Source organism: Lactuca sativa, chromosome 5, assembly GCF_002870075.4.
Source record: "Lactuca sativa cultivar Salinas chromosome 5, Lsat_Salinas_v11, whole genome shotgun sequence".
Lineage (NCBI taxonomy): Eukaryota > Viridiplantae > Streptophyta > Magnoliopsida > Asterales > Asteraceae > Lactuca > Lactuca sativa.
In genome coordinates, this window is record NC_056627.2 from 305,377,728 (window position 1) to 305,403,773 (window position 26,046).

Genomic DNA, 26,046 nt, shown 5'->3' on the forward strand with positions numbered 1-26,046 from the left:
ATTTTATCCTTAGAAATTTGTGGGATAGAAACAAAATGGCAAGCTGAGCCGATAGAGTTGTTCAACCCTAAAAAGTCGCAGTAAAAATTCCAAAAATTTCAATAATAAAGGAAGGCAGATCCTGTGGATCATTAAATACTAGAAGATACACAAAATAAAATAAAAAGAATTAAAACATATAGTCCACCACCACACCACTGTTCTGTAAAATCGAAGAAGATTGAAAGAAACGGAAGACATCGGAGAACTGCTCCTTTTCAGACACCATGCTAATCGCCGTCCCTACTTTGCTATGGTTAGTTCTCTTGTATCTGCCTGTTACTGCCTCGATTTTGTGCTTTCCCGCTCTTTTAGTTTTCCCCACCGCCATGTGAAAGTTTGTGTTGTATTCTTTTAACCTAACTGTTTATGTACATAAAGAGATTTTAGTATTTTATATTATTTTATGTTATAGTTAACTGCTTTTATTTTTTATATAGTACATATGAAATATAGTGATATTTAGCGATCTTACAGCTAAAGTTTGTTCAATATATTCATATTGATATTTCTAACTATTTTTTATTTTTAAATTTAGATATATGAAAAAAGGTTTTTTGAAATATCAAAACTCCTAATGTTGTTTACCAAAAACCGTAAGTAACTTTGTTTCGACCCCCCTAAGTTTAAGTCTCGTGTTCTGCCCCTGTCTAGTTTGAATGAAGGGTTTTGGGGTGAAGTTATGTTAACTGCATGTTATATCTTGAATATGAATCCAAATAAAAAGAGAAACAATACTCCTTATGAACTTTAGTGTAAAAAGATACCCACTTTGAACTTATCTCAAACTTTGGGGTTGTAGAGTAGTTATAAGGCTCACTAAACCCAAAAGGAAAACATTGGGTGAGAAAGGTATAGGTTGTATATGTTGGATTAGGTGTCTAAGCCAGTAACTAAATCAATATAATCTTGAATTATTAGCAAAGTCCATTTAGGTACGTTGACCTTAAACCTAGTAATTGACTAGAATGTTTTTTGGAGAAAAAGAGAGAGAGACTGGCTTATTAAGTTATTATATAGTTAATAAATTAATTAGAAATCAAAATAAATAATTTATTAATATATTATGAGAATAATATTTTAATTTGAACTAGTATTATTTAATTAAGAATTAATCAGAAATTAATTGGAATTAAATATAGGATTAATTGGATTAATTAAACATGGAAGGACTAAAGGTGACAATGTTCAAAAGTTGAACATTGACCGATTCTAGAACCTCCCTAGGAGGAGGGACAAAATTCTAGATGGTTTTAGGGGTTTTCTTGGGCATTAAGGAAGCCTAGGAGTCCTTAAGGAGCAAGGAAAAAGGGATAAGCCTTATCTAAGGAAACCTGCCTTATCCTAGTTCCCATAGTCACCTATATAAACCCTCTTAAGGGTTCGTAATTTCATCTAAACTTTATAGAAGAGTGAGAATCAAAAATTCTCATTTCCTCTCCTCTATCCTCTTTAGCCTCCAACTTGCTAGGGTTTAGGTGTGAGCCATTAGAGGCATATGATTTCTGGTGCTTGCTTTCTAAAGTTAGATCAAGAAGTAATCATTGTTTATTTAGTATAATAAACAAAAGGTATGTAATTTCTATAACCCTTTGTTAATTTTCGAAAATAGTAACATACTTCTAGGGTTCTTGATATTCAATAGTTGTTTGCAAATCATAATGAGAACATAGATCCTTTAGGGTTCATGTGAACTCAGGGTTTATGTTTTTCTGCCAAAAATTAGTTTTTGGAACATGTAAAACCTAGAAGTGGTATCAGAGTCATTGTTCTCATTGATCTTGCAAAAAGTTGAATATATCAAAATTAAGGTTTATAGAAACTAAACCCTAAGGAGATAATTTCAAAAATGTCGTAGGGTTCTTGAAACCCTAGCCTCCACCCTATATTTTTCAAAATCTACAAGGGTTTTAGAAACCCTAGCCCCCTTGCCTAATTTTGGAAATTTAAGGATCCCTTTTAGGATTTGCCTTGTTTCCTTATTTGTTATTTTAAGAGAGTTAAAATTTGAACAATTAAAACCTCGTAATCTCTGGCTTTTGTTTTGTTTTTTTTTTTGAAAAATAGAAGGCTTAGGATAAGGATTATTTATTGAATTATTTTATTAATTGTTTAATTGTAAATAACTATTAGATCTATATTGATTTAATTAGATTAATTAATTGTTTAATTAAAAGATAAAAATTAAATCAAAATTGGTTTATTTTTAAATTAAATTAATTTTGAAAAATTAAACTTAAACCTAATATTTTAGAAAAGTTTTAAAATATACCTTATACTATAAATAATTACAAGAGTAATATAATATATGTATAAGACAATTCAGTCAGATCGCTACTATGAATCATTCACAAAGCCAAACTCAAAGGGGGTATAAGGAATCTTCCTATAAAATGGTAGTTGAATGGGTGTGCACTCTCACCCACCGCTTTCTTGTTTGGTGGAGGTTCGTTAGCAGAACATATATGATAGGACATTAACTTCATTAAAAGTATAATGCTATTAAATTATTAGAACTCTTTTATAAAATCCCACTTTAGTTACTTTAGGAAAATTTGAAAAGTAGGCTAATCCATGAAATCGCACATCATGCTTTACATGTTGTTAGTGGAGTGTTTGTGGTTAACAAACACACTAATAGGGACTGTAAAGAGATATGATACACATCTTGAAAATTACCATTGTTGATGGAGCGTGTGTGGTTTACCACCATATCAATGTAAGATGATAAATGATAGCAGGGTTGTCAAGCGGGTTTGCATGGTTACTCACATCTCGTTTGTGATCCTCGACATCCCAGTCACAAAAGTGAGCATAATCCGAGATTAAACATGCCAATGATAAGAATCAATGAATCTCAAAAGATCTAGGAATTCCATAATATTGAAATTGGTAAAATCCATACCTACGTAAAATAGTTTTGAATTTGATTACGACATCCCTCTTCAAAGTTTGAATCGAAAATATGGATCCTAGCCTTAATTTAAATTATCTGTTAATAATTAAGGATTAAAATACACAAACTTGAATTCTCATTTTCTCCTATTTTTTTTTTAAAATATCTTATGAAGATAGAAACGGTCTTCCTCATTCTTAAGGAAATAGTTTTCCTCAATCTTCTAGAGATGGTCTTCCAATTTCAAGTCAAGATAAAATTGTTTTACCTTCCTTCTCGACGTCACGTTTTCCTCAAGTTGAAAGATACGAGACTACTTAATGCCTATTAGCATATAAACATCAAGATGAAAACTTTGTGTGTATGTATAGTTTGAAAAGAAATCGTACATTGACAAGTTGGATAGAATGGGTGTCGTTTTACCAAGTAATCAAGCAGTTGATTTGTTTTTTCTTTCGCTTCCAAAGTCACATGCTTAGTTCATTGAGAACTTTTATATGAGAAATATCGACGTGACCCCTAATTGATCTGACCCAAATGTTGATTGTTGCTGAAGCATAAATGCTTAAGAGCACATCTAAATAAGAGATGCTTAGTGGGTCTAATTCCAAGGTTTCCATGGACATTCACAATGGTGACAATGGTAGTCCAAAAAAGATTTTTATTCCCATTGGAAAGGGGTCGTCCAAGATCAAACTGTTTGATCATATGGTAAAGAGAAATGGCTAGGTCTGGGATCGTTCCATGTGTTGACTCCAAAGAGTCCATTCGTGTTACTACCAATCGAAGGGAAATTGGAAACAAAGCTACCCAAAATACCTGAAAGATCTTAGAGATAGTAATGTCAAGTTGTGTGACTCTACTTTAGGTACATCCATTATCTGACTCCATTGTTTTATAGGATCCTTTGTAGACTCTTAAATAATTGATGTGATGAGCACATTTTGATAGTATTGAAGGAGCTTAGAGAAAGAAGGAAGCTTGAGCAAGGTGTGCTAAATCTGATCGTGAGAAATGGAATTTGGTCACATGGTTCGAAGATTAAAAATCTGAAGCTACTACTAAGGAGTTGGGATAATTTAATAGATTGCTATTACTCTTAAGAGATGTATAGAAACATAGTTTTTCATTTGATGCTTTGTAAGGACAAGTTCCAATTTTCGTTTTTTTAATAAAAGTGAAAATTTGGTTTATCTGGTTGTGTCGTTTTATATATTCCCTTTCAATGACATTTATTAAAGTGTTGGTTATATTTCTAATATTAGCAACATTAATTGTGGATTTGGTTCTTATGATATCGCTTGTGGTATTATCGTAATTGACCAAGTGAAAAAAAAACTCATCACCAACTGGATAGATACCTAGTGTTGTATAAGTCGTATTGTATAGTATACGAGAATGTTGTTCATTGGAAAATTATGACTAATGCATTGATCACATGTTTATATGAGTCAAATAAAGGACTAATGGATCTAGTACATGTTGATATGGACTATTCAGATCCACTACAAAGGACGATAGCTCTATTCATTATGATTTACTGATGTTTTAGTAATTATGCTCGTGTTTATAAGATTAAGCATAATGCTGATCTTTGAAAAGATTCAAAGAGTAGCAGAACGAATAACAAAATCTATTAGACAGAAAGATAAAAGATTCTCTAATCTGAGAAGAAAGGATAATACTTTATTATCATGTTTTATGATTGATATGTGCATATTTAGCCCTTTATTTAATATTGATTTTTATCATTTATTAGCTATTTATTTGCATATTATGGACAAAAGATGTTTAAAAGTGTTTGAATTGTGTTTTCAGTTCAAAAGGAATGGTCGGAAGCAAAAAGAAGCAGGAGTAACCATCAGGAAGTTTTGGAATGATCAAAAGAAGAAAAGACCAAAAAATGGAAGGAACTCGGTGAGTCTGGCATCGGCTCGACGAGTCGCTACGAAGATTCGTGAAGCTGAGCAATCCTTAACTTGTCGTACATGGGGATTAAGTGATGGAATCGACGAGTCGGTCATGGACTCGGTGAGTGGGGTCGAATTTATAAATACGAGTTTTCAGATCGATACAACGGAATCTAGAGAATCCTTGGGGAGAGAAGCTGCGAATTAAAGTCAGAGAAGACCTAGAGAACGAAGATCCATCCCTAAATCCAATTCCGAAGGATATTAGAGGCAATTTTCATTATTCTTAATTCAATGTATTGTTTTTCATCATGTATAGACATATAGATTTCTTTTTTATGCTTTCAATTGCCTCAATCATGAGCTAAAACCTTTTAACTTCTGTTTGGGGAGACAATGTTGAGACTATGGTTTGATTTATGGTAGGAATAGTTTAATATTGGTGATTTTGTTAATTTAAGCTTGTTAAAGAACCTTATGTGTGAATGATAACTATTTTTCTGTTAATAGAAAGATAATTAAGTTGCATGAACATATCTTAATTGTTTACCTCGTATAACTTATGTGAACACTTTATTATATGACTAGGATTAGCGAATGTGAAATTAGAATTAATAAGAAAATAGGTAAATTTACGTGTGAGCTTGTGTGATGAACCATCAACAAGAGGTTAACTAAAGGGCCAAATTACTTAACCATTACAAATCTTAATTAACCCGAATAAATAACCTAGGGAATTAAATTAATTTAGACAACTGGCCACTGTTTGAGTTAGGTTGTTTTCTAAGGATTAGTGTAACGAAATAGAAGAATTAATCCATTGCACTATTACCATAAAATCAACCATAGGATCAATTGAGTTGAACCTAAACAGAAGTTTCCTTCATTATTGAATTTAGTCGAATCTTTGCTTATCTAGTTTTTAGTTAATTAGTTTAAGTATTAGTTAGTAAGTTTCTAGTCAAGTTTCTAGTCTTGTAAAACTAAAGAAAACCCTCTCTTTTATTATTTGTTATTTGCTATTAGATAATTTTAGTAATTGGTTTAAATTATCGTTCCCTGAGTTCGATACACTGCTTACTAGAACTATACCACCAATAGACAGGTCCACTACCTTTTGTGTGATTAATTTAAATTTTATAAGTAGGATTAAAACTAGTTTGTTTTACACACATCAATGATTATCTTAGTAATTGTTAAATTGTATCACAATTGACTCCTCCAAGTACATATTGGTTCAAATTGTATGACTAAGAAGAGGGATCGAACATTGTTGGAAACGGTTCGATCATAGATGAGTCATACTTTGTTCCAATCAAGTTTTAGAGTCACACTCTAGTAACTACAAATTGTATCTTAAAACTCATTTCAAACGAAGAAGGTTGAAAACTTCTTACTCTAGCACATATATAATTGGAGTTGTGATTTTTTCGTTAATCAAGAAACAAAGGATAAATTGAGACCTATTCTGTGAAGTGTTTTATTTTCGGGAATCCACATGAACTTTTGAATATTTGTTTTAGCTTGTAAAGGAATGTTACTTGAGAGAAAACTCATACGTAAAGAAGTTAGTGGGAGTCGTATTTATCTTGAGAATTTCAAGAGTCAACCCAAAATAAACCTTTTAGTTATCACTGGCACGCGATGTGAGGTTGATGACTTATCGTGTTTATTTGACACATTTTTATTTCTATGCACCTTCCAGTTGAGTTGGTAATGATTATGAGTTCTATGTTTTTTCATTTAACTTAAAAATCAAAGCACGTTGGTCAGTGAAAGTGCATTGATCAATATAGGTCAGATGCTAACAACTTGGAAGCATTGGTAGGCCCTTGTGCTACCAGAGGGCAAGAAATTTAGAATAGCGAAGTTCAGTCACTGAAGGAAAGCTAAATTTGAATTTGGTTTGTCCTAAACCTTATCTCATGATTGTAGGTTGCAAATGATAGATTCATATGTATGGAGACGTATGCACCTTGAGATCTATATGGAAAAGTTTTCGCTCTAGTTCATAAGAATGATTATGAGGAAATACTTTCGCTAATAGATTTTAAAGATATGATAAAGATCAATATGGATATTGGTTTTGTTAATTGCATTCTCAAATTCACAATATGATTATGGTATCCCTCTTCATATTTCAAATTATGAGGAATGACAAAGAATTGTTTGAACCTTTATGACATATATCTACAAGTTCTGAAAAGGTTTAAACACACACACATGTTATCTAGTTAAGGTGTATAAGCTTAAGAAGTCTAGTTGGATACTTATCGAAACATCGCGTAACAGACATATGTAATTCATTAATAAAGTTAATAGTATTGATATCTAGAAGTCCAGTTGATTTCTGGGTACATGTCAAAGCTAGTGGGAACATAATTGTTATGCTAGTATTACATGTTGACAATATTGTTCGTAGGGAACAAAGTTTTTCAATTTTCAAATTGAAAAGTTTTGGAATTGTTTCGCTATAGTAAAATTGAAGGGAGAGGTCACTCATACTCTTTTCGAATCTAAAGATTTAGATTGTATAGAACTTACTCATAGACATATATGAATACCGTGTTGAAATAATTCAACATAGGAAATTCAATATATGAAAATATTATAGCGAGTGACTGAACATATATCAAATCCTTATGTGAGACATAATGAATCGAGTCCTATATGCTTTGAATATAGGATCGATTACGTATGATATAAAATCTACTTATTCTAATTTTTCAAATTCTCAAAGCATTATGAGAAAAAGGAATAGAATTTTGTGTGAATAAAATTTGTTAACTGTCAAGAACATTCTAAGGTTATACCAAAAGACTGGTTGCTTGTGGACAGTTAGGAAAATGATATTAAGTATGATGGACCATAGAGACATGATTCTGGATTGTGATGGTCCTTCATCAGAATTGATGGTCAGATAGAAATATGGAAATATTTCCATAATGGGAGATACTTGAAAAATCTACATGTTAATCGGAAACTTTAATGCAAGAGAAGTGTGCAAGGAGTGTACCTTGAATTTGAACCTTCATTATCATGGAATTGTTTCTAGTAACAATGTTCCAAAGCAACATTCTGTAATATCATTGGATCAGTTTCAATGACTTTGAAGCCTCGACATCACAAAAGGTCAATGCATGTAAGGTTAGAATTCCAATATACTTTAGACATTGACAAGAATTTGGAATTGTGAAATGAGCATCATTGGAATAGTGTCCAATCGATCTATTCATAAAGGAAGGACCATAGAGAGACATAGCATGCATGTTCATAACATGACATGACTGAGGTTTGATTCAAGTGGTTAGTTGATTACTCGAAACATTATACAATGATTAAAGTTCTAATTATTATGGTGATTAAATAATAGAGATTATTTATATTCAATAGGGTTGAGACCGTCGTTAATTAGTTTTATTGTGTTTTACTTTGCATGTTTTACTTCTTGAATGATTTGATTATTCGAAATTCCACATTCGATCATACTTTTGGAAGTAAGTAGTGAATTAAGACTGTTATGAATAGGATTGTAGATTGTCTAAGGATTTTAGACATAGCAATTGTGTTGCTACAATATTCATGAGTACTTAGAAAATGGAGATTTTGAGTATTGGTTAAATCCATGTTCAGAGAATTACTTCATGAATTTTTTCACAAGTACTTCTAAGATGATAATATCTTATATTCTTGAAATGGAGATATATGAGTTGTAATTTACAAATCGTTGGTGCATTGGTAATGCAAAAACGTATCAATAACGTGATGTCATAAAACGTAGTGTCGTATATGATTTGGTGAGTAGAGATACAAGAAAATGAGTCAAAATTTACTCATTTGTTTTGCCCTAACAGGAAAAGCGATATCTTTGAGCCCCTAGATGATTTGATGTCGACATCCGTAGAGCTTGGCCGAGCCCATACTAGATTGATGTGTTCAATTAGCAGTCCGAATTCAGTCGTTATAAATTGGAAATCGAGAAATAAAATTTTGGAAAATGAGATCGATTTTAATCCATGTATCAAATACATATGATATCTAGAATAATGGATGAATATTTGATCACTTATGTAAAGAATAAATATCTGATCGGATCAGAGTTCGACAGTTGCTTTGGAAACACCCTTTACTGTTTATTAAAAGCTATGCCGATAATTTAATTTTAGACTTATCCAAGTGGGAGATTGTCGGATTAGGTGTCTAAGCCAATAACTAAGTTAGTATAATCTTGAATTATTAGCAAAGTCCTTTTGGGTTGCCATCAAACCAAGTAATTGGCTAGAATGCTTTTTGGAGAGAGAGATAGTGGTTTAATAATTTACTATATAGTTAATAAATTAATTAGAAATATAAATAAATGATTTATGAATATATTATGAGAATAATATATTAACTAGAAATAGTATTATTTAATTAATAATTAATCATAAATTAATTGTAATTAATTTTGGGATTAATTGGATTAATTGAAAGTGGAAGAACTAAAGGTGACAATGTTCAAAAATTGAACATTGACCAATTCAAGAACCTCCCTAGGAGGGGGATGAAATTCTAGATGGTTTTATGGTTTTCTTGGGCATTAAGGAAGCCTATGAGTCCTTAGGGAGCAAGGAAAGGGGATAAGGCTTATATAAGGAAACCTGCCTTATCCTAGTTCCCTTACTCACTTATATAAACCCTCCTAAGGATTCATAATTTCGTCTAACCCTTATACAAGAGTGAGAAATGGAAATTCTCATTCCTTATCCTCTCTCCTCTTTAGCCTCTAACTTGCTAGGGTTTGGGTGTGAGCCATTAGTAGCACGAGAGTTTTGGTGCTTGCTTTCTAAAGCTAGATCAAGAAGAAATCATTGTTTATTTACTATAATAAACGAAAGGTATGTAATTACTATAACCCTTTGATAACTTTCGAAAATAGTAACATACTTCGAGGGGTCTTGATATTTAATAGTTGTCTGTATATCATATTGAGAACATAGATCCTTTAGGGTGCATGCAAACTTAGGGTTTATGTTTTTTCGCCAAAAACTAGTTTTTGTAACATATAAAACCCATAAGTATCTCCATTGGATATATTAAGCATTTCAATGCTTATAGATTCTATTTTTTAGAATCTAATGACTCTGTGTTTGTGAACACTGTTATAGAGACAATAGATGTTATCTTTGATGAAGAGATATTTACATCTATACCTAGCCTAAGGGACATGGTTTATCAATATTTTATCAAGAACACAACTCAAGCTGAAGATTTTTCTGGTGGTACAAGTTATGTATCTGACCCTAGGAAAAGAACAAGAGCTAGAAAAGCTAAGTCTTTTGGATCTAATTTTCAACTTTATTTATTTTAATGAAAAAAGGATAACACTATATGTCAAAATCAATATTATTTTAATATTTAGGAGGTTCTAAAGACATTTAATGAAGTTATGGCTTCTAGGGATTTTATTTTTTGGAAAGAGGCAATCTAGGATGAGAGTGATTCTATAATGCATAACAATACTTGGGTATTGTCTGATTTACCTCCTGGTTGCAAGGCATTAGAATGTAAATGTATCCTCAAAAGGAAAATGAAGGTGGATGGCACAATAGATAAGTATAAATATATATTGGTTATCCAAGTCTTTAAGAAAAATGAAGGCATTGATTTCTTTGACACTTATGATCATGTTTTTAGAATTTCTACTATTTGATTATTATTAGCTCTTGCAGATATATATAATCTTGTGATTCACCAAATAGATGTGAAAACTGCATTCTTGAATGAGGAAATTAACATGAAATACCTGGAGGTTTGTGATGTTTGGAAATGAACACAAGGTGTGCAAGTTGAAAAATCATTATATGGTTTGAAATAAACACCAAAACAATGGCATCAAAAAAGTGTGTATATAGAAAATTCGATACTTTTGGTAATGGAATTATGATTTGTCTATATGTAGATGATATGTTGATTTTTGGTACTGATCAAGAAGAAGTTGATAAAATCACAAAATTCTTATTATCTAGTTTTGACATGAAAGACTTGGGGGAAATAGAGGTGATTCTTGGTATAAGAATCAAACAAGGAAATAATGGGATTTCAATTTCTCAATCTCATTACATTAAGAAGATATAGGAAAAGTTTAACTTTCAGAATTTTTCTCCTATTAACACTCCTATAGATCCTAATCTTAACCTTCTTCCTAATAAGGGATCTCCAGTGTCTGAACTTGAATACTGAAGAGACATTGGTTGTCTTATGTATGCCATGATTACTACAAGTCCTGCCATAGCTTATGGTGTGGGAAAGCTTAGTATGGATACTAATAACCCTAGTTCACATCATTGGCAAGCTATCAGTAGAGTATTCAATTATTTGAACGGAACCATGGATTATGGCTTGACATATAATGGATATCCTTCTATTTTAGAAGGTTATTTAGATGACAACTGGATTACTCTTCTACTAGTGGTTGGGTGTTTCTTCTTGGAGGAGGTTCCATTTATTGGGCATCCAAGAAACAAACTTGTATTACAAACTCAACCATAGAGTCTGAGTTTGTAACACTATCTGCTATTGGAAAAGAAGCTAAGTGGATATGGAATTTGATATATAACATTCCATTATGGCCCAAACCGATATCTACTGTCACACCCCGAAACCCAAGGCGGAAACGTTCCGGGGCGGAGGACGTCATGAATATCACAACCAATGTACATAGTAAGCATAGTAAACACAAAACTTTACATTACATAGATTCATTTGCATTGTCTGAAAACAAGAGTTACATGTGTTATACATATACATATACATATACATATATATATATATATATATATATATATATATATATATATATATCATATGAACAAAAGTAAAGATGTGTTTTCTACGCACTCCGTCTTAGCCAAAAGGATCGTTGGGTACCTGTCTAATGTGGACCTGACAATACAAGCAGTTTGAAAATCAGCATAAAGCTGATGAGTTCATAAGTGTTTTGTTTTCTGAAAATGAACATGTTTCCTTTGGTTTTCCGAAAAAGTTTGTTATCCAAGAAAATCCCATATTTTCTTATAAGTATAGTTTAGTTATCTGTTTGTTATACGATCCGGTTATGTACAGTTTAGTTATCCCAGGAAAAACCCTTATTTTCCTAAAAGTGAAGTTTAGTTAAATACCACATTGTATAGTTTAATAGATAAAACTATATACTGAAAACCACTGGGAATTACCATCCAGTACAATAGCGGATATTTTTAATACATAAAAATATTGATTGTAAACCATGGGAGTACCATCCCGTACTAGATATAAGGTAGTTTTAATACACAAAACTATAGATTGAAAGTCATGGGAATATTATCCCGTACTAGATATAGATTGAAAAACCATGGGAATACCATCCCGTACTAGATATAGATTCAAAACCATGGGAATACCATGACGTACTAGATATAGATTCAAAACCATGGGAATACCATCCCGTACTAGATATAGATTCAAAACCATGGGAATACCATCCCGTAATAGATATAGATTGAAAATAGATATAAAATCAAATCCGTGAATAAACTTATATTAATACGTATCGTGAGTCGGGTAACCATGCTAATACGACACCGAGACCTCTTTGACGTTCGTCAGACGTCGGACGACATCCAGAATTTGTCACCTCAGGCATGTCCGCCTAATTGTAGCTAGCAGTTTAGGTGTGGGATTGTCAGTCCCGAATAGATCTATTCATAAATTCCACGCTCTCCCTCCAGGAGACTCTGGTTACACTTCCGGGGAGGATTTACTGATAACCCAAAGGGTTTTATAATGTCGAATCTCACAAGCTAGTATTAAATTATTCACGGTGTTTTCAGACGTTATCAAACATACTAATCGTTTTGAAACATAATATAGTGAAAACAGTTAAATATAATGGAGTTATCTGGCAATATACTCTAAATTAAACAGAGATAAACTGAATCAGACATAGTTTATATAATAACTTTACATAAATCTGTGCTCGTTAAACAAGAACTAAAGAGCACAAATTATTCCGATAATAATTTGATTGATTTGATTGTTTCCTTTACTGAAATTCATGTAGTTATAATCGATAAAACATCCCTTATGCTCAACATAATACATAAGGGGTAAAGATATCTATAAGTTTTCCAGATATTTATAGAAATACATCAGTTTTAGGTTTTGAAAACATTTATATTTTGCTTGTATTCCCCCCTGAAAACATTGAAAAACACGGAAAAAGGTGTAGGGGTATGAGCTCACCAGTCGAAGAACGTGTCGTCTAGGATGCTAAGTGTCAGTTCGGGGCTTGATAACACGCAAGGTTCCTATTTAATATGAAATGATACATAATTGTATCTAATTAGACTTCAAACCACTAATTAGATAAGAGTAAACACTTCTAGACACGAAAACACTTCAATTCAAGTGTTTAGAGTGACCCGGGTAGCATCTATGGACGAGTATGGCTTTGATATGGAGTTTACTCTTCAAGAGTAAACTCCATTAGGAGTTTACGGTCCAAATGACCCACTCCTCATGAGTTTACAGCCTTAAACTCATCGTGGGGGTGTTCTTGGTTGCTAAATAGTCTTATAACTAATGAGGGGTGATGCTAGGCTTGGTTTCAATGCATTTGAATGAGATTTGAACATCCTAAGGACCATTTGAGGAGCTGACGGAAGTAAACTATGAGTTTACAGCCGTAAACTCTTATGTGCCATGTCTTAAGGTGTCTTGGTGGTCCTAGGTAAATTACAATGCACATAGGAAGGTTCTAGGGTTGATTCCATGGCTTAAGAAGTAATTGGGAATTGAATTGACCTTGGAAAAGTAGTTTATGGTCTATGAAGATGTTCGAGTTTACAACTGTAAACTCATGTTTGTCCAAGATTCATGGGTTTTAGTGGTTGTAGGTTAAGCATACAAAGTTCTAGGTCCAATTTCAAGCCATACAAGGTGTTAAAGGCACTTTAACACCCATTGGAGGAGTTTATGGTCTAAGAAGATTTTTTTATGGTCCAAGAATGTTCTTGGGCCATAAAATCAAGTTTTTCCCAAATGTGTATGTTTTGGTGCATTTCTTGAAGGATTTTAAGGTTCTATGCACTCATGGAAGTTTGTTGGAGGTGTTTAGGGGCAAACTAACACCTTAAATGATGTTTATGGTCCATGAATGAGGGTTTACGGTTCAAGCATGTTCTTGGACCGTAAACTCAATTTTACCCCCTAAATGGTATGATTTTGGTGCTCTAAGTCCGTTCCTGCAAGTCCAAAGGTCATAACTAAGCACTAGAAGTGGTTTGGAGGGGTTTTGGGGTTCCAAAACCCTCTTTAGAGGTGTTCACGGTTTTGGGAGGTCCCTAGACCGTAAACACATGTCTTTGGTGCATTTGGATGGTTTAAGCACGAATTTGAAGGCTAAAGATACTAATCTATGAGTTAGGATAGTTACCTTAATGATTTGAGGCTTGATTTGGATGATTTTGGATCGAAATCGGATTTTAGAGAGAGAGAGAGTAGTGAGAGAAAGTTATGAGATGGGTAAAAGGATTTAAATGAAGGTCCACTCGTGCTTTATATAAGGTTTGAGTTTGTGGCCCGGAGGAAATCTACCCGATACTGACGTTAGACGAGGCTTTTGGTCGCACCCGATTAAGTTGTCGTAACCCGATATGGTCGAAACTAAAAATTCTCTAATTATTAATTTAGAATATTTTCTTGGGTTTCTAACGTGTTTGGATACCAATTAAGTCATAATGGAAGTCTAAAAAATAATGACTTAATTTAAAAACTTAAACGGAAACAATTCGAAAAGATGAATTTTATAGACGAAACGGGTTAAAATGACGGAAAGAATTTCGGGTTGTCACATTATCCCCCCGTTAGAGGGAATTTCGTCCCGAAATTCAAACTTTAGATACGAATCAAGTATTTGGGAAGAGATACGGATACTTCTGTTTCATCGGATCTTCACGCTCCCAAGTGAACTCGGGTTCTCGCATGACATTCCAGCGAATCTTCACTATTGGGATACGGTTTTGCTTCGTACATCTAGTCTCTCGATCTATGATTTTGGATGATTCTTCCATGTAGTTCAGACTTTGGTTGATCTCGATCTCATAAAGAAGGGTTACTAGGGTTTCATCAGTTAGGCACTTCTTAAGAATAAAGACATGGAATACAGGATGGATGTTGCTATGTTCCGAAGGTAGTCGGAGTTTATAGGCTACGGAATCGATCCTAACAAGGATCTCGAAAGGTCCTATGTACCTCGAGTTAAGTTTTTATACAATTCCAAAACGTACCATGTCTTTCCAGAGCGAGACCTTCAACAGGACACAGTTTCCAATCTAGAATTCTAAGGGTTTTCGCAGTTTATCGGCGTACACTTCTGTCTGTCTAATGACGCTTCTCAATCGATCTCGGATCTGGATGAATTTTCTCTGTGGTTTCATGGATGATTTCAGGACCAGTGAGAGCACTGTCGGGGAACTGACTCTTGGCTAGCTGCGTGTCCCCTACCTCGGTCTAGCACAAAGGGGATCTGCACTTGCGCCCATAGAGGGCCTCGAATGAAACCTTGTCGAAAAGATTATCTATTAGAGGAAGAGGATATCGATCTTTGACGGTTAACTTATTCAACTTGTGGTAGTCTATACACATCCGAAAGGATCCATCTTTCTTCTTCACAACAATACCAAGACTCCCCAGGGTGAGGAACTCGGTTTGATGAATCCTTTGTTGAGTAACTCATTAAGCTGACTGGAAAACTCCTGCATTACTGCTGGCGCTAATCGATACGGGGGCTTGGCTACGAGGGTAGCACCAGGAATTAGGTCGATGTGAAACTTGACTCGACGCTCAGGCGAAATTCTGGAAGCTCTTCGGGAAAAGACACCAGGAAAGTTGCAGACTTCGGGGATGCAACTTCCTGTTTCTCGATGGTCACATAGGCTAGGAATTTATGTCACTCCCTTCTGGGAAGCCTTTTGAGCTTCGATGTAGGAAATGATATGAAGATTTGAGCTAAACTTATCGCCATAGATCTTGAGGGTCTAACCAGGGGAAAGGTTGAGACGGATGACTTTTTCGTAATAAAGGATATCCGCATGATTGGAACTCAACCAATCAATGCCAATGGTAACATCAAAGCTCTCTATGGAAAATGGCATTATGTTGATGGGAAAAGAATGATCGTTCGAGGTAAGGGTACGACCTTTGAATCTATCGCTAATGCCCTCTTTCTCATTGTTAGACATCTCGACGGTAGACATTTCGGTTACTAATGGAGGACTAAGGTTAAGATGATGTTTGATTGAATAGATAACATATTCTCTTTAACAATATAATCGAAAAGGATTGCAAGTATAAGGGCTGTCGAGGAAGAATATACCTGTAGCAATAGTGGGATCGGCGGCTGCCTCATATTGTCCTATAGCTAGGACTCTTCCAGTGTTGCCAGTTGCTGCCGCCTTGGGGCAGTTCCTCTTGAAGTGCCCAACTTCACCACAATTATTGCAGGCCTGACCGACACCCACTCCGGAAAATTAATTTGCTGATTGGGCTGGTTTCCTGCAGTTTCGAGCAAGGTGGCCCTTCTTGCCACATTTGTTGCAGAGACATTTGCGATATGGCCCAGGGGTACGGTGATGGTAGCTGCACTTCTTGCACCAAGGAAGGGTACCGGTATATCCGCTGGTAGGAGTCTGAGCAGTGGATCCAACAGCAGGGGCAGTAGCAGCGTAGACTGCTACCGTTTGCTGTTTCTTAGAGGATCCTTGTGTACTTTGGGCCTTCTGCTTGTTCCAGAATTTCTTTTTACTTCCGCCACTACTATTAACCAGCTCAGGAGTGGTGGTCTGCTCATCAGGGTTATCTCCGTGATCAATCAGGGTTTGCGCCAGACATTTAGCGCGGTTGAAAGTGTCTGGCTTTGCGGCCAACACATTCCCTTTTATTGGCTGGGCCAGCCCCTAAATAAATCTTTCAATCTTCTTACTCTCCAGGGTAACTATTCCCGGACAGAGCAGCGCCAAGTCTTCGAATCTAGAGGTATAAGCGACTATGTTGGAACCCTGCATCTTTAGATTCCATAGTTCATGTTCTAAGTTCTGCATCTTGCCCCATGGGCAGTACTCGGCAAGAAGAAGATCCTTCATGGCCTCCCAACCCATAACATTAGCTACAGGTAGAGTTAAGGATTTGACTCGGCCGTTCCACCAAGTCAAGGCTTTATCATTGAAGGTACAAGCGGCGAACTTCACTTTATCAGATTCCAAACAGGCACAAATTTCAAAGATAGATTCGATTTTCTCGAACCATCGGGTTAAGGAAATGACACCTCCAGTGCCATCGAAGGATGTGGGTTTCGCGTTCATAAAATCTTTATAGGAACACTCTTTCCGGTGTCCCTGGCTACCTTCCTGAGTTTGGGACTGGGGACCACCTCCTGAACCACCGGGGTTCATTTAAGACATGGCGGCTGCCACTGCGGCAGTAACAGCTGCCTGGAACATCACAGGATGAAATTGGGGAGGAGGTGGTGGCGGAGGGTTGTTGTTGTTCTTTGAGTTGGGTCTCTTTCTTGGAGGCATCTTGATCTAAAAAGATCAGGAAAGAGAGGATCATAAGTCCTCTGAATTGAATTAAGAGATATGGAACAGGGGACATCTCATTAAGACAGATATATAATTCTATTAAGCGATAAAGCAGGAAAGAATTATCAAAGCAAATAAATTATCGCTAAAGGAATGATTGAGGAGCAATGCTGGAATGAGGATTTCTATAACGGATTTGGCTCGAGAAATACTCCCATAGTATTTCATGATTCGCTGTGACGACGACTCGTTGTTTGGGAATTGGGTAAGTTTTAGGCATGCCGCATACCACAGTCACTCCCAAGCACATGTTGGCCGTGTCTCGAATGAATATAGTTGGCCAGGATATATTGATCCTAGACACGACTACATAACTGCCCAGGTTTAACCGCAACGTACAACACCCATTTACTTATGTTTTGTTCTACTTGTAGTTACGGATTTGGACGGTTAGGTATACTTGTATACTTTTGAAAATACTTATATTTTAAGGTATACTTTTAGTTTAGAGCACTTTTTGCCCCTTAGTGTTTATAGTGTTATACCATGTAAGGTTTGGTATACTAGTTCACTATAAACAAGGGCTCTGATACCAATCTGTCACACCCCGAAACCCAAGGCGGAAACGTTCCGGGGCGGAGGACGTCATGAATATCACAACCAATGTACATAGTAAGCATAGTAAACACAAAATTTTACATTACATAGATTCATTTTCATTGTCTGAAAACAAGAGTTACATGTGTTATACATATATATATATATATATATATATATATATATATATATATATATATATATATATATATATATATATATATATATATATATCATATGAACAAAAGTAATGACGTGTCTTCAACGCACTCCGTCTTCGCCAAAAGGATCGCTGGGTACCTGTCTAATGTGGACCTAAGAATACAAGCAGTTTGAAAATCAACATAAAGCTGGTGAGTTCATAAGTGTTTTGTTTTCTGAAAATGAACATGTTTCCTTTGGTTTTCCGAAAAAGTTTGTTATCCAAGAAAATCCCATATTTTCTTATAAGTATAGTTTAGTTATCAGTTTGTTATACGATCCGGTTATGTACAGTTCAGTTATCCCAGGAAAAACCCTTATTGTCCTAAAAGTGAAGTTTAGTTAAATACCACAGTGTATAGTTTAATAGATAAAACTATATATTGACAACCACTGGGAATTACCATCCAGTACAATAGTGGATATTTTTAATACATAAAAATATTAATTGTAAACCATGGGAGTGCCATCCCGTACTAGATATAAGGTAGTTTTAATACACAAAACTATAGATTGAAAGTCATGAGAATACTATCCCGTACTAGATATAGATTGAAAAACCATGGGAATACCATCCCGTACTAGATATAGATTCAAAACCATGGGAATACCATCCCGTACTAGATATAGATTCAAAACCATGGGAATACCACCCCGTACTAGATATAGATTGAAAATAGATATAAAATCAAATCCGTGAATAAACTTATATTAATACGTATTGTGAGTCGGGTAACCATGCTAGTACGACACCGAGACCTCCTTGACGTTCGTCAGACGTCAGACGATATCCAAAATTTGTCACCCCAGGCATGCCCGCCTAACTGTAGCTAGCAGTTTAGGTGAGGGATTGTCAGTCCCGAATAAATCTATTCACAAATTCCACGCTCTCCCTCTAGGAGACTCTGGTTTCACTTCCGGGGAGGATTTACTGATAACCCAAAGGGTTTAATAATGACGAATCTCACAAGCTAGTATTAAATTATTCACGGTGTTTTCAGACGTTATCAAACATACTAATCGTTTTGAAACATAATATAGTGAAAACAGTTAAATATAATGGAATTATCTGGCAATATACTCTAAATTAAACAGAGATAAATTGAATCAGACATCGCTGGGTACCTGTCTAATGTGGACCTGAGAATACAAGCACTTTGAAAATCAGCATAAAGCTGGTTAGTTCATAAGTGTTTTGTTTTCTGAAAATGAACATGTTTCCTTTGGTTTTCCAAAAAAGTTTGTTATCCAATAAAATCACATATTTTCTTATAAGTATAGTTTTGTTATCTGTTTGTTATACGATCCGGTTATGTACAGTTCAGTTATCCCAGGAAAAACCCTTATTTTCCTAAAAGTGAAGTTTAGTTAAATACCACAGTGTATAGTTTAATAGATAAAACTATGTATTGAAAACCACTGGGAATTACCATCCAGTACAATAGTGGATATTTTTAATACATACAAATATTGATTGTAAACCATGGGAGTACCATACCGTACTAGATATAAGGTAGTTTTAATACACAAAACTATAGATTGAAAGTCATGGGAATACTATCCCGTACTAGATATAGATTGAAAAACCATGGGAATACCATCCCATACTAGATATAGATTCAAAACCATGGGAATACCATCCCGTACTAGATATAGATTCAAAACCATGGGAATACCATCCCATACTAGATATAGATTGAAAATAGATATAAAATCAAATCCGTGAATAAACTTATATTAATACGTATTGTGAGTCGGGTAACCATGCTAATACGACACCGAGACCTCCTTGACGTTCGTCAGACGTCGGACGATATCAAGAATTTGTCACCCCAGGCGTGCCCCCTAACTGTAGCTAGTAGTTTAGGTGTGGGATTGTCAGTCCCGAATAGATCTATTCATAAATTCCATGCTCTCCCTCCAGGAGACTCTGGTTACACTTCCGGGGAGGATTTACTGATAACCCAAAGGGTTTAATAATGACGAATCTCACAAGCTAGTATTAAATTATTCACGGTGTTTTCAGACATTATCAAACATACTAATCGTTTTGAAACATAATACAATGAAATCAGTTAAATATAATGGAATTATATGGCAATATACTCAAAATTAAACAAAGATAAACTGAATCAGACATAGTTTATCTAATAACTTTACATAAATATGTGCTCGTTAAACAAGAACTAAAGATCGCAAATTATTCCCATAATAATTTGATTGATTTGATTGTTTCCTTTACTGAAATTCATGTAGTTATAATCGATAAAACATCCCTTATGCTCAGCATAATACATAAGAAGATGTAGGGGTATGAACTCACCAGTCGAGGAACGTGTCGTCTAGGATGCTAAGTGTCAGTTCGGGGCTTGATAACGCGCGAGGTTCATATGTAATATGAAATGATACATAATTGTATCTAATTAGACTTCAAACCACTAATTAGATAAGAGTAAACACTTCTAGACACGAAAACACTTCAATTCAAGTGTTTGGAGTGACCCGGGTAGCATCTATGGACAAGTATGGCTTTGATATGGAGTTTACTCTTCAAGAGTAAACTCCTTTAGGACCCACTCCCCATGAGTTTACGGCCGTAAACTCATGGTGGGGGTGTTCTTGGTTGCTAAATAGTCTTATAACTCATGAGGGGTGATGCTAGGCTTGGTTTCAATTCATTTGAATGAGATTTGAACATCCTAAGGACCATTTGAGGAGTTTACGGCAGTAAACTATCAGTTTACGGCCTTAAAATCTTATGTGCCATGTCTTAAGGTGTTTTGGTGGTCCTAGGTAAATTACAATGCACATAGGAAGGTTTTAGGGTTGATTCCATGGCTTAAGAAGTGATTGGGACTTGAATTGACCTTGGAAAAGTAGTTTACGGTCTATGAAGATGTTCTTGGGAGTTTACTACCTTAAACACATGAGTTTACAATCGTAAACTCATGTTTGTCCAAGATTCATAGGTTTTAGTGGTTGTAGGTTAAGCATACAAAGTTCTAGGTCCAATTCCAAGCCATACTAGGTGTTAAAGGCACTTTAACACTCATTGGAGGAGTTTATGGTATAAGAAGATGTTTTTATGGTCCAAGAATGTTCTTGGGCCATAAAATCAAGTTTTTCCCAATTGTGTATGTTTTGGTGCATTTCTTGAAGGATTTTAAGGTTCTATGCACTCATGGAAGTTTGTTGGAGGTGTTTAGGGGCAAACTAACACCTTAAATGATGTTTATGGTCCATGAATGAGGGTTTACGGTCCAAGCATGTTCTTGGACCGTAAACTCAATTTTACCCCCTAAATGGTATGATTTTGGTGCTCTAAGTCCGTTCTTGCAAGTCCAAAGGTCATAATTAAGCACTAGAAGTGGTTTGGAGGGGTTTTGGGGTTCCAAAACCCTCTTTAGAGGTGTTCACGGTTTTGGGAGGTCCCTAGACCGTAAACACATGTCTTTGGTGCATTTGGATGGTTTAAGCACGAATTTGAAGGCTAAAGATGCTAATCTATGAGTTAGGATAGTTACCTTAATGATTTGAGGCTTGATTTGGATGATTTTGGATCAAAATCGGATTTTAGAGAAAGAGAGTAGTGAGAGAAAGTTATGAGATGGGTAAAAGGATTTAAATGAAGGTCCACTCATCCTTTGTATAAGGTTTGAGTTTGTGGCCCAGAGGAAATCTACCCGATACTGACGTTAGACGAGGCTTTTGGTCGCACCCGATTAAGTTGTCGTAACCCGATATGGTCGAAACTAAAAATTCTCTAATTATTAATTTAGAATATTTTCTTGGGTTTCTAACGTGTTTGGATACCAAAGTCATAATGGAAGTCTAAAAAATAATGACTTAATTTAAAAACTTAAACGGAAACAATTCGAAAAGATGAATTTTATAGACGAAACGGGTTAAAATGACGGAAAGAATTTCGGGTTGTCACATTATCCCCCTGTTAGAGGGAATTTCGTCTCGAAATTCAAAATTTAGATAAGACTCAAGTATTTGAGAAGAGATACGGATACTTCTGTTTCATCGGATCTTCACGCTCCCAAGTGAACTCGGGTTCTCGCATGACATTCCACTGAATCTTCACTATTGGGATACGGTTTTGCTTCGTACATCTAGTCTCTCGATCTATGATTTCGGATGATTCTTCCATGTAGTTCAGACTTTGGTTGATCTCGATCTCATAAAGAAGGGTTACTAGGGTTTCATCAGTTAGGCACTTCTTAAGAATAAAGACATGGAATACAGGATGGATGTTGCTATGTTCTGAAGGTAGTCGGAGTTTGTAGGCTACGGAATCGATGCTAACGAGGATCTCGAAAGGTCCTATGTACCTCGAGTTAAGTTTTTCTACGCTTCCAAAACGTAGCATGTCTTTCCAGAGCGAGACCTTCAACAGGACACGGTTTCCAATCTAGAATTCTAAGGGTTTTCGCAGTTTATCGGCGTACACTTCTATCTGTCTCATGACGTTTGCGACATGGCCCAGGAGTACGGTGATGGTAGCTGCACTTGTTGCACCAAGGAAGGGTACCGGTATATCCGCTAGTAGGAGTCTGAGCAGTGGATCCAACATCAGAGACAACAGCAGGGGCAGTAGCAGCGTGGACTGCTACCGTTTGCTGTTTCTTAGAGGATCCTTGTGTACTTTGGGCCTTCTGCTTGTTCCAGAATTTCTTTTTACTTCCATCACTACTCTTAACCAGCTCAGGAGTGGTGGTCTCCTCATCAGGGTTATCTCGGCGATCAATCAGGGTTTGCGCCAGACATTTAGCGCTGTCGAAAGTGTCTGGCTTTGCGGCCAACACATTCCCTTTTGTTGGCTGGGTCAGCCCCCAAATAAGTCTTTCAATCTTCTTACTCTCCGGGGTAACCATTCCCAGACAGAGCAAAGCCAAGTCTTCGAATCTAGAGGTATAAGCGACTATGTTGGAACCCTGCATCTTTAGATTCCATAGTTCATGTTCTAATTTCTGCATCTTGCCCTGTGTGCAGTACTCGGCAAGAAGAAGATCCTTCATGGCCTCCCAACCCATAGCATTAGCTACAGGTAGAGTTAAGGATTTGACTCGGCCGTTCCACCAAGTCAAGGCTTTATCATTGAAGGTACAAGCGGCGAACTTCACTTTATCAGATTCCAAACAGGCACAAATTTCAAAGATAGATTCGATTTTCTCGAACCATCGGGTTAAGGAAATGACACCTCCAGTGCCATCGAAGGATGTGGGTTTCGCGTTCATAAAATCTTTCTAGGAACACTCTTTCCGGTGTCCCTGGCTACCTTCCTGAGTTTGGGACTGGGGACCACCTCCTGAACCACCGGGGTTCATTTAAGACATGGCGGCTGCCACTGCGGCAGTAACAGCTGCCTGGAACATCACAGGATGAAATTGGGGAGGAGGTGGTGGCGGAGGGTTGTTGTTGTTCTTTGAGTTGGGTCTCTTTCTTGGAGGCATCTTGATCTAAAAAGATCAGGAAAGAGAGGATCATAAGTCCTCTGAATTGAATTAAGAGATATGGAACAGGGGACATCTCATTAAGACAGATATATAATTCTATTAAGCGATAAAGTAGGAAAGAATTATCAAAGCAAGTAAATCATCGCTAAAGGAATGATTGAGGAGCAATGCTGGAATGAGGATTTCTATAACGGATTTGGCTCGAGAAATACTCCCATAGTATTTCATGATTTGCTGTGACGACGACTCGTTGTTTGGGAATTGGGTAAGTTTTAGGCATGCCGCATACCACAGTCACTCCCAAGCACATGTTGGCCGTGTCTCGAATGAATATAGTTGGCCAGGCTATATTGATCCTAGACACGACTACATAACTGCCCAGGTTTAACCGCAACGTACAACACCCATTTACTTATGTTTTGTTCTACTTGTAGTTACGGATTTGGACGGTTAGGTATACTTGTATACTTTTGAAAATACTTATATTTTAAGGTATACTTTTAGTTTAGAGCACTTTTTGCCCCTTAGTGTTTATAGTGTTATACCATGTAAGGTTTGGTATACTAGTTCACTATAAACAAGGGCTCTGATACCAATTTGTCACACCCCGAAACCCAAGGCGGAAACGTTCCGGGGCGGAGGACGTCATGAATATCACAACCAATGTACATAGTAAGCATAGTAAACACAAAATTTTACATTACATAGATTCATTTTCATTGTCTGAAAACAAGAGTTACATGTGTTATACATATATATATATATATATATATATATATATATATATATATATATATATATATATATATATCATATGAACAAAAGTAATGACGTGTCTTCAACGCACTCCGTCTTCGCCAAAAGGATCGCTGGGTACCTCTCTAATGTGGACCTAAGAATACAAGCAGTTTGAAAATCAACATAAAGCTGGTGAGTTCATAAGTGTTTTGTTTTCTGAAAATGAACATGTTTCCTTTGGTTTTCCGAAAAAGTTTGTTATCCTAGAAAATCCCATATTTTCTTATAAGTATAGTTTAGTTATCAGTTTGTTATACGATCCGGTTATGTACAGTTCAGTTATCCCAGGAAAAACCCTTATTGTCCTAAAAGTGAAGTTTAGTTAAATACCACAGTGTATAGTTTAATAGATAAAACTATATATTGACAACCACTGGGAATTACCATCCAGTACAATAGTGGATATTTTTAATACATAAAAATATTGATTGTAAACCATGGGAGTGCCATCCCGTACTAGATATAAGGTAGTTTTAATACACAAAACTATAGATTGAAAGTCATGAGAATACTATCCCGTACTAGATATAGATTGAAAAACCATGGGAATACCATCCCGTACTAGATATAGATTCAAAACCATGGGAATACCATCCCGTACTAGATATAGATTGAAAATAGATATAAAATCAAATCCGTGAATAAACTTATATTAATACGTATTGTGAGTCGGGTAACCATGCTAGTACGACACCGAGACCTCCTTGACGTTCGTCAGACGTCAGACGATATCCAGAATTTGTCACCCCAGGCATGCCCGCGTAACTGTAGCTAGCAGTTTAGGTGAGGGATTTTCAGTCCCGAATAAATCTATTCACAAATTCCACACTCTCCCTCTAGGAGACTCTGGTTTCACTTCCGGGGAGGATTTACTGATAACCCAAAGTGTTTAATAATGACGAATCTCACAAGCTAGTATTAAATTATTCACAGTGTTTTCAGACGTTATCAAACATACTAATCGTTTTGAAAAATAATACAGTGAAAACAGTTAAATATAATGGAATTATCTGGCAATATACTCTAAATTAAACAGAGATAAACTGAATCAGACATAGTTTATCTAATAACTTTACATAAATCTGTGCTCGTTAAACAAGAACTAAAGATCGCAAATTATTCTCATAATAATTTGATTGATTTGATTGTTTCCTTTACTGAAATTCATGTAGTTATAAGCGATAAAACATCCCATATGCTCAGCATAATACATAAGGGGTAAAGATATCAATAAGTATGCCAGATATTTATAGAAATACATCAGTTTTAGGTTTTGAAAACATTTATATTTTGCTTGTATTTCCCCCTAAAAACATTGAAAAACACGGAAAAAGGTGTAGGGGTATGAACTCACCAGTCGAGGAACGTGTCGTCTAGGATGCTAAGTGTCAGTTCAGGGCTTGATAACGCGCGAGGTTCCTATGTAATATGAAATGATACATAATTGTATCTAATTAGACTTCAAACCAAGAGTAAACACTTCTAGACGCGAAAACACTTCAATTCAAGTGTTTGGAGTGACCCGGGTAGCATCTATGGACGAG